Raw genomic sequence first — 17,566 nt, forward strand, 5'->3', positions numbered from 1 at the left:
ATAATCAAAGGAGAGTGAGGCAATTATTTTACGTAACACGTGACTACTGTAGCTCCCCTTTCTCTAGTTGAGTATGACATCAGAGTTTTTAATCATGCTGTTGTTGCTGTTATGTGCTGTTGAGTCACTTCTGACTCACAGCGACCCTGTGTACAACAGAATGAAACACTGCCTGGTCCTTCGCCATCCCTTACAATCCTTGTTATCCTTGAGCCCATTGTTGCAGCGGCTGTCTCAACCCATCTCTTTAGGGGTCTTCCTCTTGTTCGATAACCCTCTATGTTACCAAACATGATGTCCTTCTCTAGGGACAGTACCCCCTGATAACATGTCCAAAGTATGTAAGACAAAGTCTCACAATCCTTGCTTCTAAGGAGAATTCTGGATGTATTTCTTCCAAGACAAATTTGTTTGTTCTTCTGGTAGTCCATGGTATATTCAATATTGTTCACCACCACCGCAATTGAAAGGCATCAATTCTTCTTTGGTTTTTCTTGTTCATTGTCCAAAATACCATGGCTTGGGTCAGGCACCTTAGTGCTTAAAGTGACATCTTTGCTTTTTAACACTTTAAAGAGTTCTTTTGCAGCAGATTTACCCAATGCAATGCTTCACTTGATGTCTTGACTGCTGCTTCCATGGGTGTTGATTGTGGATCCAAGGAAAATGAAATCCTTGAGAACCTCAGTCTTTTCTCAATATATCATGATGTTGCTTATTAGTCCAGTTGTGAGGATTTTTATTTTCTTTTTGTTGAGGTGTAATCCATACTGAAAGCTGTAGTCTTTAATCTTCATCAGTTAAGTGCTTCAAGTCCTCTTTACATTCAGCAAGCAAGGTTGTGTCATCTGCATATTGCAGGTTAATAATGAGTGTTCCTCCAATCCTGATGCCCCGTTCTTCTTCATATAGTCTAGCCTCTCAGATTATTTCCCCAGCATACAGACTTAGTGAAAAGATACAACCCTGACGCACAACTTTCCTGACTTTAGACCACAAAATATCCCCTTGTTCAGTTCAAATGACTGCCTCTAAGTCTATGTATAGATTCCTCATGAGCACAATTAAGTGTTCTGGAATTCACATTCTTTGCAATGTTATCCATAATTTATTATGATCCACACAGTCGAATGCCTTTGCATAGTCAATAAAACACAGATAAATAACTTTCTGGTATTCTCTGCTTTCAGCCAGGATCCATCTGACATCAGCAATGATATCCCTCATTTCACGTCCTTTTCTGAATCTGGCTTGAATTTCTGGCAGTTGCCTGTCGATGTAGTGCTATAACCATTTTTGAATGCTCTTCAGCAAAATTTTTACTTGTGTGTGATATTAATGATATTGTTCAATAATTTCCACATTCTGTTGGATCACCTTTCTTTGGAATGGGCACAAATATGGATCTCTTTCAGTTGGTTGGCCAGGTAACTGCCTCCCAAATTTCTTGATATAGACGAATGGGCACTTCCAGTGCTACATCTATTTATTGAAACATCTCAATAGGTGTTCCATCAATTCCTGGAGCCTTGTTTTTTGCCAATGCCTTCAGTGCAGCTTGGACCTCTTCCTTCACTACCATCAGTTCTTGTTCATATGCTGCCTCCTGAAATGGTTGAATGTTGACCAATTTTCTTTTCATAAACATAAATGGGCATAATCAAAGGAGAGTGAGGCAATTATTTTACATAACACGTGACTACTGTAGCTCCCCTTTCTCTAGTTGAGTATGACATCAGAGTTTTTAATCATGCTGTTGTTGCTGTTATGTGCTGTTGAGTCACTTCTGACTCACAGCGACCCTGTGTACAACAGAATGAAACACTGCCTGGTCCTTCGCCATCCCTTACAATCCTTGTTATCCTTGATCCTTATCCTACAGTGACTCTGGGTATTCCTTCCATCTTCTTTTGATGCTTCCTCTTTGGTTCAATATTTTGCCCATAGAATCCTTCAATATTGCAACTCGAGGCTTCAATTTTTTCTTCAGTTCTGTCAGCTTAGGAGATTGCAGTGTGTTCTTCTTCCTGTTAGTTTTCTAACCCCAGGTCTTTGCACATGTCATTAATACTTTCCTTTGTCTTTTCAAGTTGCCCTTTGAAAACTTCTGTTCGGCTCTTTTACTTCATCATTTTTTCCGTTTGCTTTAGCTACTCGATGTCCAAGAGCAAGTTTCAGAGTCTCTTCTGACATCCGTTTTGGTCTTTTCTTTCTTTCCTGTCTTTTTAATGATCTCTTGCTTTCTTCATGTATGATGTCCTTGATGTCATTCCACAAACTCATCTGGTCTTCGGTCGTTAGTGTTCAATGTGTCAAATCTATTCTTGAGTTGGTCTCTAAATTCAGGTGGGATATATGCAAGTTCATACTTTGGCTCTCATGAACTTGTTCTAATTTTCTTCAACTTCAACTTGAACTTGCATATGAGCTATTGATGGTCTGTTGCAAAGTTGGCCCCCGGCCTTGTTCTGACTAATGATATTGAGCTTTTCCATCGTCTCTTTCCACAGATGTAATGGATTTGATTCCTGTGTATTCCATCTGGCGAGGCCTACCTGTATAATCGCCAATAATGTAGTTGAAAAAAGTATTTGCAGTGACGAAGTAGTTGGTTTTGCAAAATTCTGTCATGAGATCTCTGGCATCCTTTCTATCACAAAGGCCGTATTTTCCAACTACGGATCTGTCTTCTTTGTTTCCAACTTTCACATTCTAATCACCAGTAATTATCGATGCATCTTGACTGCATACATGATCAATTTCAAACTCCATAAGATGGTTAAAAATCTTTCATTTCTTCATCTTTGGCCTTTGTGGTTGGTTTGTAAATTTGAATAATAATCGTATTAATTTGTCATCCTTGAAGGCATATGGACATTATCCTATCACTGACGGTGTTGTACTTCAGAATAGATCTTGAAATGTTCTTTTTGATGATGAATGCAATGCCATTCCTATTCAACTTGTCACTCCTGGCATTGTTGACCATATGACTGACCAATTCAAAATGGCCAATATCAATCCATGTTAGCTCACCAATGCCTAAGATATCAATCTTTATGCTTTCCATCTCATTTTTGATGATTTCCAATTTTCCTAGATTCATACTTTGTATATTCCATATTCTCACTATTAATAGATGATTGCAGCTGTTTCTTCTCCTTTTGAATCATGTCACATCAGCAAATGAAGGTCCCAAAAGCTTGACTACTTCCATGTTATTAAGGTTGACTTTACCTTGAGGAGGCAGCTCTTCCTCAGTCATCTTTTGAGTGCCTTCCACCCTGAGGGGATTATCTTCCGGCACTATATTGGACAATGTTCTGCTGCTATTCATAAGGTTTTCACTGGCTAATATTTTTCAGAAGTAGACCACCATGTCCTGCTTCCTTGTCTGTCTTAGTCTGGAAGATCAGATGAAACTTGTCCACTATGGGTGACCCTGCTGGCATTTGAACATTGGTGGCATAGCTTCCAGCATTACAGCAACACAAAAGTCACCACAGTATGACAAACTGACATAGCTACCTTCTTTCATTACTTCTGCTACGTTCCCTAATTTTCTTCCAGCATCTTGTCTGGACAAGGATTCTTTACCCCGTGAGATGAATCATCCATGTTTATTTTCATTTCTATGGATTTGAGTTTTTGGAATTTTGTATTTATTAACTTCTGTATTTTTTTCATTGTCTAGGACTATTAGGTTTAGGTAAAGTGTGCTTGGAGTTCTGCAACAATTTTCTTCATTCTAAAAAATAACCTCCATGCAGCCTTTTATACCAACTATCCAGTTATTGATAGTAATCAAGACTGATCTCTCTGTCAACAGAATGACCTAATTATCTTCATGATGGTTTAAAGGCATGAGAAGCCCAAATCAACCAAGTGGAAGTTCAGTTCTAGCTTCTAATTTAAAGGAACCATGAATATATTTCCTGATAGAAGCATTCTTTTCTTAGATCCTAGGATTTTCACACTGACAAAGTCCAAATGTTCATAGACATGAGGAAAAATTCCTAAACTGAATTATTTGATATAATAGTGAGAAAGGACATTCCCATCTCACCCTTTAGTTCCTGGACCCAAACATCAGGTTTTGGGGAAGAAGGTATCATACACTGATTGCTACTTTACAGCACACTCTACAACCTGTAGAACAATAACATTTATTTACACAGTACTGTTTATCAAATGACACCATAACTGAGCCTCTAACAGACTATTCCATCATTCTATTAAGCCTGCTGCTTCTGAGAGCTGAAGTATGAAGGAAAATTAGTGAATTCCATGAAGGAGATATTATTGCTCTACTTCATTTGTGCTAAAATGGATTCCCTGGTCAGAGGTGATATTTTATTGGAGGCCATGGTGACAGATAGGGTATTGCAAATATCCATCCTGTAAGTGATTGGGCAGGAAAATAAATCGTACCCTGAACATTTTTTTCTATTTCTAAAAGGACAAACATTGCTTACCCCATGATTAAAACAATCCAATGTAATCAACCTGCCAGCAGTTAGCTAGCTTAATCTTTGGGTATAGTGACTGTGATGGTTAAGGTTATGTGTCAACTTGGCTGGGCCATGATTCTCAGTGGTTTGGCACTTATGTAATGACATAAGTTAACTTCATGATGAGATCTGATATAATGTAATCATCTCCATTATGAGATTAGCTATGAGTAGTCAATCAGTTGTGAAAGAGAGTTTCCTTGGGGGTGTGGCCTGCATACAATATATGTGAACTTTCTGACAAAGCTTGCTGGATTTTGCTCACTCTGGATCCTCCATTCACCTCATCATCATCTGGCCTCCAGCTCTTGGGATTGAGCCAGTGACTCGCTGAATTGCATGTCAATCTTGAGTTTTGTCAGCCTCCACAACCTGTGAGCCTACAGCCTGCCATCTGACCTGCCGATCTTGGGTTTGTCAGCCCCTGCAGCTACGTGAGTCAGGAGAAACTTCCAGCCTGATGCCTGACCCAAGGACTTGAGATTTTCCAGCCACATGAGCAATTTCCTTGATATAGCTCCTGCCAACAAAATCATTAGCCCTTCTACTCTCATCTGCTGATTAACCCAGCCGTGTCTGAAGAGACTTTGAGGTATCGACTGTTGTGTCTGAGTCATTGCCTAGGGAGGTGTCTGAGTCATTGCCTGAGGCATCACCTGAGGCAGATGCCTTATAAGACATAGCTGATTGCTCTCAAAACACATCCCCACCACCTATTTTTGCTTCTATACCTATAAGTAGACTTAAGATCCAGTGAGCCCCAAAAAGTGAAGTACAAATTGTCACCCAGAGGAAATATGCTACACTCCACCAGAACTGGTTGACTTTTCTATTTTTTTTTAATTATTGTACCTTAGATGAAGGTTTACAGAACTAGCTTTTCATTAAACAACTACTACATATATTGTTTTTTGATACTGGTTACTGTCATGGATTGAATTGTGTCCCCCCAAAAATGTGTGTATCAATTTGGTTGGGCCATGATTCCCCGTATTGTGTGGTTGTCCTCCATTTTGTGATTGTAATTTCATGTTAAAGAGGATTAGGGTGGAATTGTAACACCCTTACTAAGGTTACATCCCTGATCCAATGTAAAGGGAGTTTCCCTGGGGTGTGGCCTGCACCACCTTTTATCTTACAAGAGATAAAAGAAAAGAGAAGCAAGCAGAGAGTTGGGGACCTTATACCACCAAGGAAGCAGCACCAGGAGCAGACTGCATCTTTTTTATCCCGGGTCCCTGCACCTAAGAAGCTCCTTGACCAGGGAAAGATTGATGAGAAGGACCTTCCTCCAGAGCTGACAGAGACAGAAAGTCTTCCCCTGGAGCTGACACCCTGAATTTGGACTTTAGCCTACTAGACTGTGAGTGAATAAATTTCTCTTCGTTAAAGCCATCCACTTGTGGTGTTTCTGTTAGAGCAGCACTAGATGTCTAAGACAGTTACCAACCTCACGACATGTCAACACTCTTCCTTCTCAATCTTTGGTTTCCTATTACCAGCTTTCCTGTACCTTCCTGCCTTCCAGTCCTTGTCCTCGGACTGGTGTTCCCCTTTAGTCCTGTTTTGTTTTATGGGCATGTCTAATCTTTGGCTGAAGGGTGAACCTCAGGAGTGACTTCATTACTGAGCTAAAAGGGTGTCTAGGGGCCATACTCTCGAGGTTTCTCCAGTCTCTGTCAGGTCAGTAAGTCTGGTCTTTTTTTGTGAGTTACAATTCTGTTTTACATTTTTCTCTAGCTCTGTCTGGGACCCTCTATTGTGATCCCTGTCAGAATAGAACTGTTTGACTTTTCTAATATGTACAAAAAGAAACCTGGGGAATATGTGTGGGAACGGCTATTAAGAGTGTAGGATAATGATAGAAGGAACATAAAGTTGGATCAATCTGAATTTATTGACATGGGACCACTAAGCACATATTCTTCTTTCAGTGTTTCAGATCAAGATGTTAGGAAAAGATCTAATAATTTATTTGGTTGGTTCACTGAAGTACGGATTACATTGTGACTTACACTAAATAGAGTTTATATATCACACCTGCCTTGTTATACTGTAGAAGAAGGTATCCAAAGTCTGAGGGAAATTGGCATGTTAGAGTGGATTTATCAGGATAGACCCACAAACCCACACATGGAGAGGCCAAAGGACACACCTTTTAACACAACAGTGAGGAACAAATTTGTGAAGGGAGCCTCAGCATCCTTGAAGACTGCTTTGATTGCTATTTTATGTAAGTCAGATTTGACAGTGGGAATTGCCCTAACTTAATTAAGACACCTATGGTGGTAGGGGTCAAGTGGTGGTACTCAATAGACAAAAACAAGGTGGGTGTGGGTATAGTAATAGACAGCAGAGTCAAAGCAGTAATCAGAATAGTCTTATTTGTGTGAACATATGGCATTGGCTACTTAGTCAAGGTGTTCCTAGGAGTGAAATAAATGGGGAATCTACTAAATATTTACTTAATGTGTACATGCGGAAGAATTCTAGGTCAAATGAATGACAGTCTAAATTGAATCATCAGAATAGAAAGTCGCAGCCCATCAATCAATTCCCAGATTTGACACAGTTTACAGAACCACAACACTTTGAATGAAGGGGAGGAGGGGTACCCTTGAGGAAGACCCCACTACACTACCAAAAATTTATACTGTGAATCTTTGTCCTATCTTTCCCCAAAGGGATCGACAGCCTTTTACGAGAGTGACTGTTCATTGAGGAAAAGGAAATAATCAGATTTTTGGGGATTACTGGATTTTGGCTCAGAAGTGCATTAATTCTAGGAGACTAAAAACTTCACTGTGGCCCACCAGTCAGAGTGGGAGCATATGGAGGTCAGGTTATTAATGGAGTCTTAACTCTGGTACATCTCACAGGGGGTCCAGTGAGTTCCTGAACACGTCCTGTAGTGATTTCTCCAGTTCCAGAATGCATAATTGGAATAGATATACTCAGCAACTTGGCAGAACCCCCACATTGGATTCCTGACAAGTGGAGTAAGAGCTATTATGGTAGGAAAAGCCATGTGGAAGCCATTGGAGCTATAAAAATGGCATGTGGGAGGAGTCTGACCTCCTCCAACCTCACAAGGGGGAAAGAGAACCAAGATCAAAAGCCCAAGGCTGATTCCTATGAGGTGGAGATCAGACATGCCTCCTCTCTCCACCATCTCTATCAATTTTGACACCAACTGTCCCTCCCACAACACTCTCTACTGGGCTCAATAATTCATTGCAATGGCCACACAGAACTCACAGACCATACTCACAATTATTAGGGACATAACAGTTAAAATTCAGGCTCAAGAACACTCAGGATAAAGCTCTTCCATCGTGATAGCCTCTCCCCTGGCTTGTTCACAGGCATGTCTCTCCCTAGCTCTCAGTCTATGGCCAAAGGCACTCAGCTTTCTCTTTCTGTGGGCTGAGAAGCCCACCATACCACCTTCTGCTGCTGGTTCTCTCCTTCCTTGGTGGTGGGCTCCTCTCTGCTCTGGAATTGGCTCTCTTTTAAGGCAAAACTGACCCTTGTAGGCCATGATTACCCTATCACACAATCACCTGGGTGGGAGTTACAACACTATGGCTAGAAAGGCCACACACAAAAATAATTAATTACACCTCAAGAACTGCCCCTACCTAGGAAAATAGTAAATCCATAGCAATATTGCATTCCTGGAGGGATTGTAAAGAATACTGCCACCATCAAGAACTTGAAGGATGCAGGGGTGGTGATTCCCTCCACATTCATTCAACTCATCTATTTAGTTGGTGCAAAAAACAGATGGATCTTGGAGAATGACAGTGGATTATCATAAACTTAACCAGGTGGTGGCTCCAATTGCAGCTGCTCTTCCAGATGTAAATTCATTGCTTGAACAAATTTATACATCTCCTGGTACCTGGTATGCAGCTATTGATCTGGCCAATGCCTTTTTCTCAGTTCCAGTTTCGAAGGAACACCAGAAGTAGTTTATCTTCAGCTGGCAAGGCCACCAATACACTTTCAAAGGCACACCACCTCTCCAGCCCTATATCATAACTTAGTCTGCAGGGAACTTGATCATCTTTCCCTTCCACAAGACGTCACACTGGTCCATTACATTAAGGACATTATGCTGATTGGACCTAGTAAGGAACAAGCATCAATGACTCTGAACTTATTGGTAAAATACTTGCATCTAGACAGTGGGAAAAGAATCCATCAAAAATTCATGCGTTTTCCACCTCAGTCCATTTCTAGAAATCCATCAGTGTGGGGCATGTCAAGACGTTCCTTCTAAAGTGAAGGATAAGTCATTGCAACTGCCCCACCCTCACCCCCCCCCACACACACACACAACTAAAAAAGAGGCACAACACCTGGTGGATCTCTTTGGGTTTTGAAGGCAAAGTATCCCTCATTTGGGTGTGCAACTCTGGACTATTTATCAAGTGACTTAAAAAGCTGCTAGTTTTCAGTGGGGCCCAGAACAATAGAAGGTTCTGCAACAGGTTAAGGCTGCTGTGGAAGCTTCTCTGCCACCTGAGCCATGTGATCCCACTGATCCAATGGAGCTTGAAGTGTTAGTGGCAGATAGAGACACTGTCTGGAGTCTTTGGCAGGCCCCTCTTGGTGAATCACAGTGCAGACCTTTAGGATTTTGGAGCAAAGACCTGTCATCCTCTGCAGATAACTACCCTCTTTTTTGAGAAACAGCTTTTGATTTGTTACTGCGACTTACTAGAGATTGAATGCTTAACCACGGCCCAGCAAGTCACCATGCAGCCTGAGCTGCCCATTGTGAACTGCATGTTGTCTCACCCACAGTCGAAGTCGAACATGTGCAGCCGCACTCTAGCATTAAATGGAAGTGATATGTATGAGGTTGGGCAGTTATGTAATGACATAATCACCTCCATGATGAGATCTGCTATAATATAATCACCTCCAATATGAGAACTGCTATGAGCAGCCAATCATTTGAAAGGGAGTTTCCTTGGGGGTGTGGTCTGTATCCAATATATATGGACATTTTGGAAAAGCTTGCTAGCTTTGTTCACTCTGGATCCTGCATTCCACTCATCATCATCTGACCTCTGGCTCTTGAGATGGAGCCAGTGGCTTGCCATTTTGCCTGCTGATCTTGGGATTTGTTGTCTTTGCAACCTGTAAGCCAGTTGCTTGATGTTTTACCTGCTGATCTTGGATTCATCCACATCTGCAGCCCATAAGCCAGCAGCCTGCTGTCTGATCTGCTGATCTGGGGTTCATCAGCCCCCGCAGCTACGTGAATCAAGTGAAGTCTCCAGCCTGACACCCTGACCCACAGGCTTGGAACTTTCGAGCCTCTATAACCATGTGAGACATTTCCTTGATAGAAACCTCTCTCTGTCTCTCTATAAATATAGGTTTCGATTTTGTTTCTCTACAAAACCCATTCTAAGGCAGTGACAAATCAGAGACATAGCTCTGTCCTCTACTTGCATCATATTAACCACCTGTGAGTAGCAACTGCCAGTCAAACTCAAATAGGGGAAGTTCGTAATGGTGAGTCATCCATGACCTACATGCCTGCATCTGTGAACAATTTTTCAAGGGCCTATTAAACAACCCTGGTGCCTGCTGCTGAAAAGAAATTCACTAACATCTAATAGAAGAGTTATCTTGTCTACCTTACTATTGAGATCCAACTCTGCATTGAATGCCCTCTAGTGGGTATTTATGTGGAACACAAATATCTTCATGATGCTTATCCATTACAAGATGTCCATCTACACCCCTATTCACCTGACTTTCCTGTCTTAATTTTCAAAACTTGTTCTTCCAAAATCCATAAACAACAACCACAGAAACAAAAAACAAAACAAAACAAAAAAAACATAACTTTTAGCCAAAGCCCATGAATCTCTGTATATCCAAACTTCAGTGCATGTATTCTTCCACAAGAAATAGACAACCAGATGGACTAGCTGCATTCCTCTCACTGAAAAGGTTTTCTATCTTCACTATTTTTCAGGACCACCCCACAGGGGACTGTAGTATAATGACATTCACTTCTTTCTGCAGCTGGTAATTCATGCAGATTCATCTGTAAGCTGACCCATGCTTTTTCTTCTTTCAATAACTGGCTAAACATTACACGGCCTTTGGGGTTCATGGGATGGGAGGAAAGAAAGACAAAAAAAAGTAGAGGAGTAAGGACTATGTGAGTCTGAGACACGTGATAGCACTAGTACATGAGTCAGGAAAGGAGTAAATGGAGTTAATTGACTTTTTTTAACTTTTTATTACCTAAAAATTAAGAATTTTGAGAATTATTTAAAATTAGTAAATGAAAATTTTTCAAGATCTGAAGAAAAATTGTAAACATTTCCTCTAGTGTTGGCATGCAATGTTATTTTCCTTTGCCTGCTCATGGCTTCATTTAAGTTCAGTAGCCACGTCGGGCTTTAGAGCCTCCACAAGGAGTAGCAAGGAAAAGGCAAGAGAAACCTCTGGGCTCCCATTTGCTCAAGCATGCAACATCCTCTTGACTTCTAGGCCATGTGTCAACTCAAGTCTGCAGAGCAGGTCCATGACAGTTCATTCAGGACTGGCAGAACAGTAAGGCCTTCCCAAAACCATGAAAGACAGCACTGGGCTCTGCTCTGCTTATCTTTCAATCTCTCCCTGACACAGGGGAGAATGACAACTGTTACTTGAACCTTCCTCCAGTCACCTTAAATTCCCAAGCTGACTCTGGTTACTCACGAACCTGAATGCTATCTAAATGTTTAACAGAAATCAAGATATTCTCTCCAGAACCCAAGGAGGCACACATTCTTCCATAGCATCAAAGTGTTATTTGTGCCTCAAATTGGTACCCATGAGTAACTAAAAAGAGCACCAGTGATTTCACAAAATACCTGACCCCGTGACTAGTACTGGGAACACTCCAACAGAGCCATCAGCACTGACTGCTTCCTGAGACAACAAAGCATAAGTAAAGGTCTTCTTAAATACAGTGAAGCTCCTTCCTACTTGAGTATAAGCCTAACGCTGGAGTGAAAGAGAAGAAATACTTGCATGTCATATTGAGAATGACCATCTACCTTTTCATATTGGGCCTCTCCATTGCACCTTGTCACAATCTTCTAGGCTCCACCATTACTCCTGTACCTCTTGCAGCAACCAGTGCCACACAGGTTTCAATGTCTTCCAAAAGAAACAAACAGAATCTGTATCACCCCAGGCCCCCATCAGTACATTCCCCCACTACATACCTGGGTCTCTTCAGACACTGCCCACAGTGGGCACCACACTGTCCTTCCTCACGCACAGCATGGAAATGCAGGGAGTGAAGGGTCAAAGTTGCACTGACAATAGGGAGAAAAGAGCCAATGGAGACACACTTTTCCTCCATTTCTCAGGAGAAGAGATATGAGACACAGTTCATACAGACCTTAGCCCTCAACAGGACAGAGCTCCACTCAGCCTTGGCCATGGCCAAACCATCCTTGAAATTCTCGTTCCCTGGTCTCTTGCTCTTTGAAACTGTTTTCTAAGTAAGCCTCCTTCACTTGGACTTGCCTCTCTGTCTTGGGAAATACCAAGACTAAGACAATTTCACTAAGCTCAGCATACACCATTTCTTTTCCAACTGGAATAGAACACTAGGTGAGGGTTTAGAACCAAACGGTATGAAAAATATGAATGTTGAACACTAAATTTATACTCAACATGGCAAACTGCTCAAGCCAACAGAAGAATAGAAGAATTGAGACATCAACACAGAATAGTAGGTTCAAGGCTTCCTAGGAAGTGGATTAATTTAATACATCTTTTATATATTTTCACATCAGTATATACCGCACAAATGTGTATTATGTGGCAAACAAAATCACTATGAGCATTTTCTCATTTTCAGTATTACAAACAAAATTATACTGAATTCACTTGTATTGAAATGCTTACAAACTTGACATCTAGTTTTAGAAGATGAATCTTTGAACACTGAATCAGGTGATGTTCACGTGTTCATGTTTCATGAAAACCTTTAAATCTCCCTTCAGAAACTATAAATTTATACTCTTACCAACAACGTGAACAAGGGCGTACATTTTCATAATTTTACTAATATCAGATCCTGCCAATCATTTTAATCTCTGATTGTAAATCTTATCACAGTATTATTTAATTTTGCATTTATTTTATCCTTAGTGAAATTTAACATCTTTTTATATGTTTCAAGGCTATTTGTATTCCTTAACTAAATTTTTTTTCTTATTTCCATTGTTTCTTTTTCATGATAGTTTTACAGGAGCACTTCATATGTTATGTATGAATTTTCCCACCTTTGTCCATTATATACATGTGAATCAATATCCTATCACAATGTTTAATTTACTTTTTTGGTTTTTTTTTATTGTTTTCCTTTGTGGTACAAAGTGCCTTTTCAGTGTGGGATCACACGTACTTCACTCAACATGTAATACTTAAAACTTTTTTTTTTCTTTAGTGTTCTGCCTAATCTAGGAGCTGTGAGGTAATGGTGAACAAACAATGATATCACTGCCTTCATGGGATGTACAAGTTCAGGAAAGAGAAGATAATCTTCAAACAAGCAACTAAATGTATAATATACTTTGAAAAGAAATATTACAAAAAACCATGCAGGATGAGTCTGGAGAAGTTTACAGGAGTTCTCAGAGCTTCCTTTTGAGCTCTCCCTGATGAAATAAGGAAAGGAGTCATACAACATGAGCATTCCAAGAGGAGGCACCTAGGATAGCTTTATTAATATCAGATAAAATAGATTTTAAGTTAAAAAAATTATAATAGAAAAAGAAATACATCATGTAATGATAAAAGGATCTATTCATCACAAAGAGATAACAATTACATGGTTCTAATAGCTGAGCTGCCAAGTTTTATAAAGCAAACAATAACAGAACTGTGGGGAGAAATAGATGGTCCTATGATTATAGCTGGAGTCTTCAACACACCACTTTCAATAATGGATAGAACATTCAGACAGATGATCAACAAGGAAACAGAGGACCTGAATGATACTATAAACCAACAATACCTAACACATTGATAGAACATTTCACCCAACTATAGCAGGATAAAGAAGCCTTGGTGGCACAGTGGTTAAGTGCTCAGCTGCTAACCAAAAGGTCAGCAGAGCGAACCCACCAGCCACTCCACGGGAGAAAGATGTGGCAGTCTGCTTCCATAAAAATTACAGCCTTGGAACTCTGTGGTTGAAATCGATTTGAAAGTTTCTTTTTTATCTTTTGCATATGGATCATTCTGTAGGATAGACGTATGTTAGGTCACAAAATAAGCCTCAATACAATTTAAAAGATTGAAATCATACGAAGTATCTTCTCCAACCATAGAGTGAACTGAACTACAAATCAATAAAAAAAGATTTCACAGAAATGTGGAAACTGAACATCACACTAGTAAATAACCAACAGATCAAGGAGTAAATCAAATGAAAACTGAGAAAATAGTTAGAGACAAATGTGAATAAAAACACAATATCCAAAAGTCTACGAAATGAAGCAAAGGCAGTACTCAAAAGAAAATTTATAGTGGTAAATGCCTACATTAAGAGAGAGAAAAAAGAAATTGTGGGAAGATGATTGACTCTCCTACAAGAGCAACAAAAAGAGTAACTACAAATCTGTACTCAATTAAGAACTCTGAAGAAGTACACAAAGTATGGTAGCCATGAGCCACAAACTGAAGCTACGTAAAAAAAATTACATACAGCAAGAAAAGCTCTTTTTCTATGGTCTTTGTCCCTCCCTCTCCTGACATGGTTGCCAAATGGCTGCAATGGACAAAAGCCATTGCCCCATCTGACCCATGGCTCTCCTTGCACTGAAATAAGTAAATAGGACAGATCTCAATGGTGGACTGTACAGTGTGTATGTTCTGAACAGTCTGGGAATGGTCTAAAGGACTGAAACCTCAGTCTGGCCTGAGTCAGAGCCCTCACAGAGTGGAGACTGGAGGAGTGAGCAATAACTGAAGGCAGTGCCCATGTAAGGGCACACTGGTCATTGCATATTTTTTGATCAGTCTGGGGGCCACCGAAGAACAGCAACCTCAGTCCATCTTGAATCAGAGATTTCACAAGGTTGGGGAGGGAGAGGTGAGCAAAGTCAGATGGTCATGCTGGGCTGAGGGCACACTGATCAGTGTTTTTTCCAAGCTGTCGGAAGGATAGAAACTTTGATCTTTCTGGAACTGGAGGTCTCACGGAGTGGCAGAGGGAGTGGAGAGAAAACACTGAAAGTTGTGCCCACAGGCCTTCCTGATTGGTCTGGGAGCTGCTTGATGAACTGAAACCCCTGTCAAGCCTGAATAGGAGGGCTCACAGGGCAGAAAGTCAGTGGTGAGTAAGAGCAAAGATTGTGCCCACCTAAGAGTTTGCTGTAGAAATTAGCACTTTCAAAACACTGTATATGGAAAAAGTGAGAAAGCTAATGTATTGCACTATTCTAATGTACTGGATTCAATGAAAAATTATAAGGGACACAAAAAAACTGGAAATGATGACCCATTGTAAAGAACAAGACAAAAGAAGATAAATGATTTCTACGGAAGCTAGAATATCGAACAGATTAGAAGAATTTAAAACAATAATCTTAAACATGCTCAAACAACTAAAGGAAAACATGGACAAAGGAAATTAAAAACAAAAAATGATGCATGAATAGAACAAGATTATACATAAAGACATAAAATTAAACCAAACCTGTTGCCTTTGAGTCAATTCCAACTCATAGTGACCCTATAAGACAGAGTGGAACTGCCCCATACAGTTTCCAAGGAGCAGCTGGTGGATTCAAACTGCTGATCTTTTGTTTAGCAGCCTGAGCTCTTAACCACTTTGTCACCAGGGCTCCTCACAAAGAGATAGTCACTATAAAAGAAACCAAACAGAAATACTGGAGCTGAAAGGTACAGTAACTAAAATAATAAACTTATTGAAGCAGCTCAGCAGCAGATTTAATCTGGCAGAAGAAAGAATTAGCAAACTAGACCATAAAGTAGTCAAAAATCATGGAGTCTAAAGAACAATAAGAGAGACAGATTAGGACTGCTGAGCCTAACGGAAATGTGGGACAATGTTAAGCAGACTAACATACACATCATGGGAATCCCAGACAGAGATGAGAGAGAGTGGAACAGAGAGAATATTTTAAGAAATAATCGCAGAAAACTTTCTGAATCTGACAAAGCCCAAGAACCCACAAATTTAAGAAGCAGAACAAACTCCGTATGGGATAAACCTCCAAAGACCCAAATGAAACACACTGTAATCAAGTCTCAAAGATTAGAGTCCTGAAAGCAGCAAGAGAGGAGCTAATGATCACACACAAAATATCCTCAATAAGATTAAGTGCCAGTTTGTCTTCAGACGCTTTGGAGGCCAGCTTGCAGTGGAATGACATCTTTCAAGTGCTGAAAGAAAAGAAGTGTTGATCAAGAATTCTATATCCAGAAAAAATCACATTCATGAAACCAAAAAACCCATTGCCATCGAGTCTGTTCCAGCTTCGAGACCCCATAGGACAGAGTAGAACTGCCCCATAGAGTTTCCAAGGAGCACCTGGTGGATTCAAGAGTGAGGGTGAAATCAAGACTTTCTCCAATAAAGTAAAGCTGAGAGATTTTTTTACCACTACCTAAATGTCCATCAGCAGATGAATGGATAAACAAAATGTGGTACGTATGTACAATTGAATACTATTCAGCCAGTAGGAGAAACGAAATCTTGATACATGCTACAATATGTATGAAAGTTGAAGACATTATGCTGAATGAAATAATTCAGTCACAAAGGACAAATATTGTATGACCTCACTTCTATAAAAAGACAAGAAAAGGCAAAAAAGTATATATATATATATAATACTCCATGCAACAAGAGAACAATATGCATTCTTCTCTAATGCATGAAAATCATCCTCCAGAACAGATTGTATGTTAAATCAAAAAAACAAATCTTAATAAATTTAAAAACATCGAAATCATACAAAGCATCTTCTCCAACCACAATTCAACAAAACTAATAATTAATAACAGAAGTTAAACTGAAAAATACACAAATATGTGGAAATTAAACAACCAGTGGGTCAAGGAAGAAATCAGAAAATGCTTGGAGTTGAATGAACGTTAAAGCACGAGAAACCAAAGCTTACGGGATGCAGCAAAAGTATATCTCAAGGGAAATTTACAGCAGTAAAAGCCTACATTTAAAAAAGAACAAAGAGCAAGAAAAAGAAAGCAAAATAAACCCAAAGCTACCAAAAGAAAGAAAATCACAAAGATCAGAGCATAAATAAGTGAACTAGAGAACAGAAAAACAATAGAGAATCAACAAAACCAGAACTGTTTTTTTAAAAAAAAGATCAATTAAAATTGAAAAAAAAATAGCTAGACTGTACAGAGAGAGAAATAGAGAGAAGATGCAAGTATTTAAAATCAGAAATAAAAGTGGGGACCTTAAAACTGACCTTACATAAATAAAAATGACCGTAAGAGAATATTATGAAAAAATGTATACCAACAAACTAGATAAATTATACTAAATAGACAAAATCCCTAAAAACACACAAACAACTTACACTGACTCATGAAAGAAGTCGAAATTTCTCAGTAGACCCGTAACCACTGAAATGATTGATTCAGTAACAGAAAATCTGCCAACAAAGAAAAGTCCTGGGCGAGATGGCTTCACTAAGGAATTCTATCAAACATTTATAGAAGAAATTAGTCCAATCATTCTTAAAGTTTTCAAAAAAACAAGAAGAGTAGAGAACACTTCCTAACTCATGTCTCATAGTAACCTCATACCAAAGCCAGACAAAGACACCACAAGACAGAAAAAGTTAAGACCAATATCCCTTAAAAATATAGATGCAAAAATACTCAACAAAATACTAACAAACCAAATCCAACACCTTATTAAAAGGATAATACACCAGGATCAAGTGGGGTTTATCCTTGGGATGCGAGAGTGGTCCAACATGAAAAAAATCAATCAACGTAACACACCACATTAATAG

Source organism: Trichechus manatus, unplaced genomic scaffold (assembly GCF_000243295.1).
Source record: "Trichechus manatus latirostris isolate Lorelei unplaced genomic scaffold, TriManLat1.0 scaffold00128, whole genome shotgun sequence".
NCBI classification, from domain to species: domain Eukaryota; kingdom Metazoa; phylum Chordata; class Mammalia; order Sirenia; family Trichechidae; genus Trichechus; species Trichechus manatus.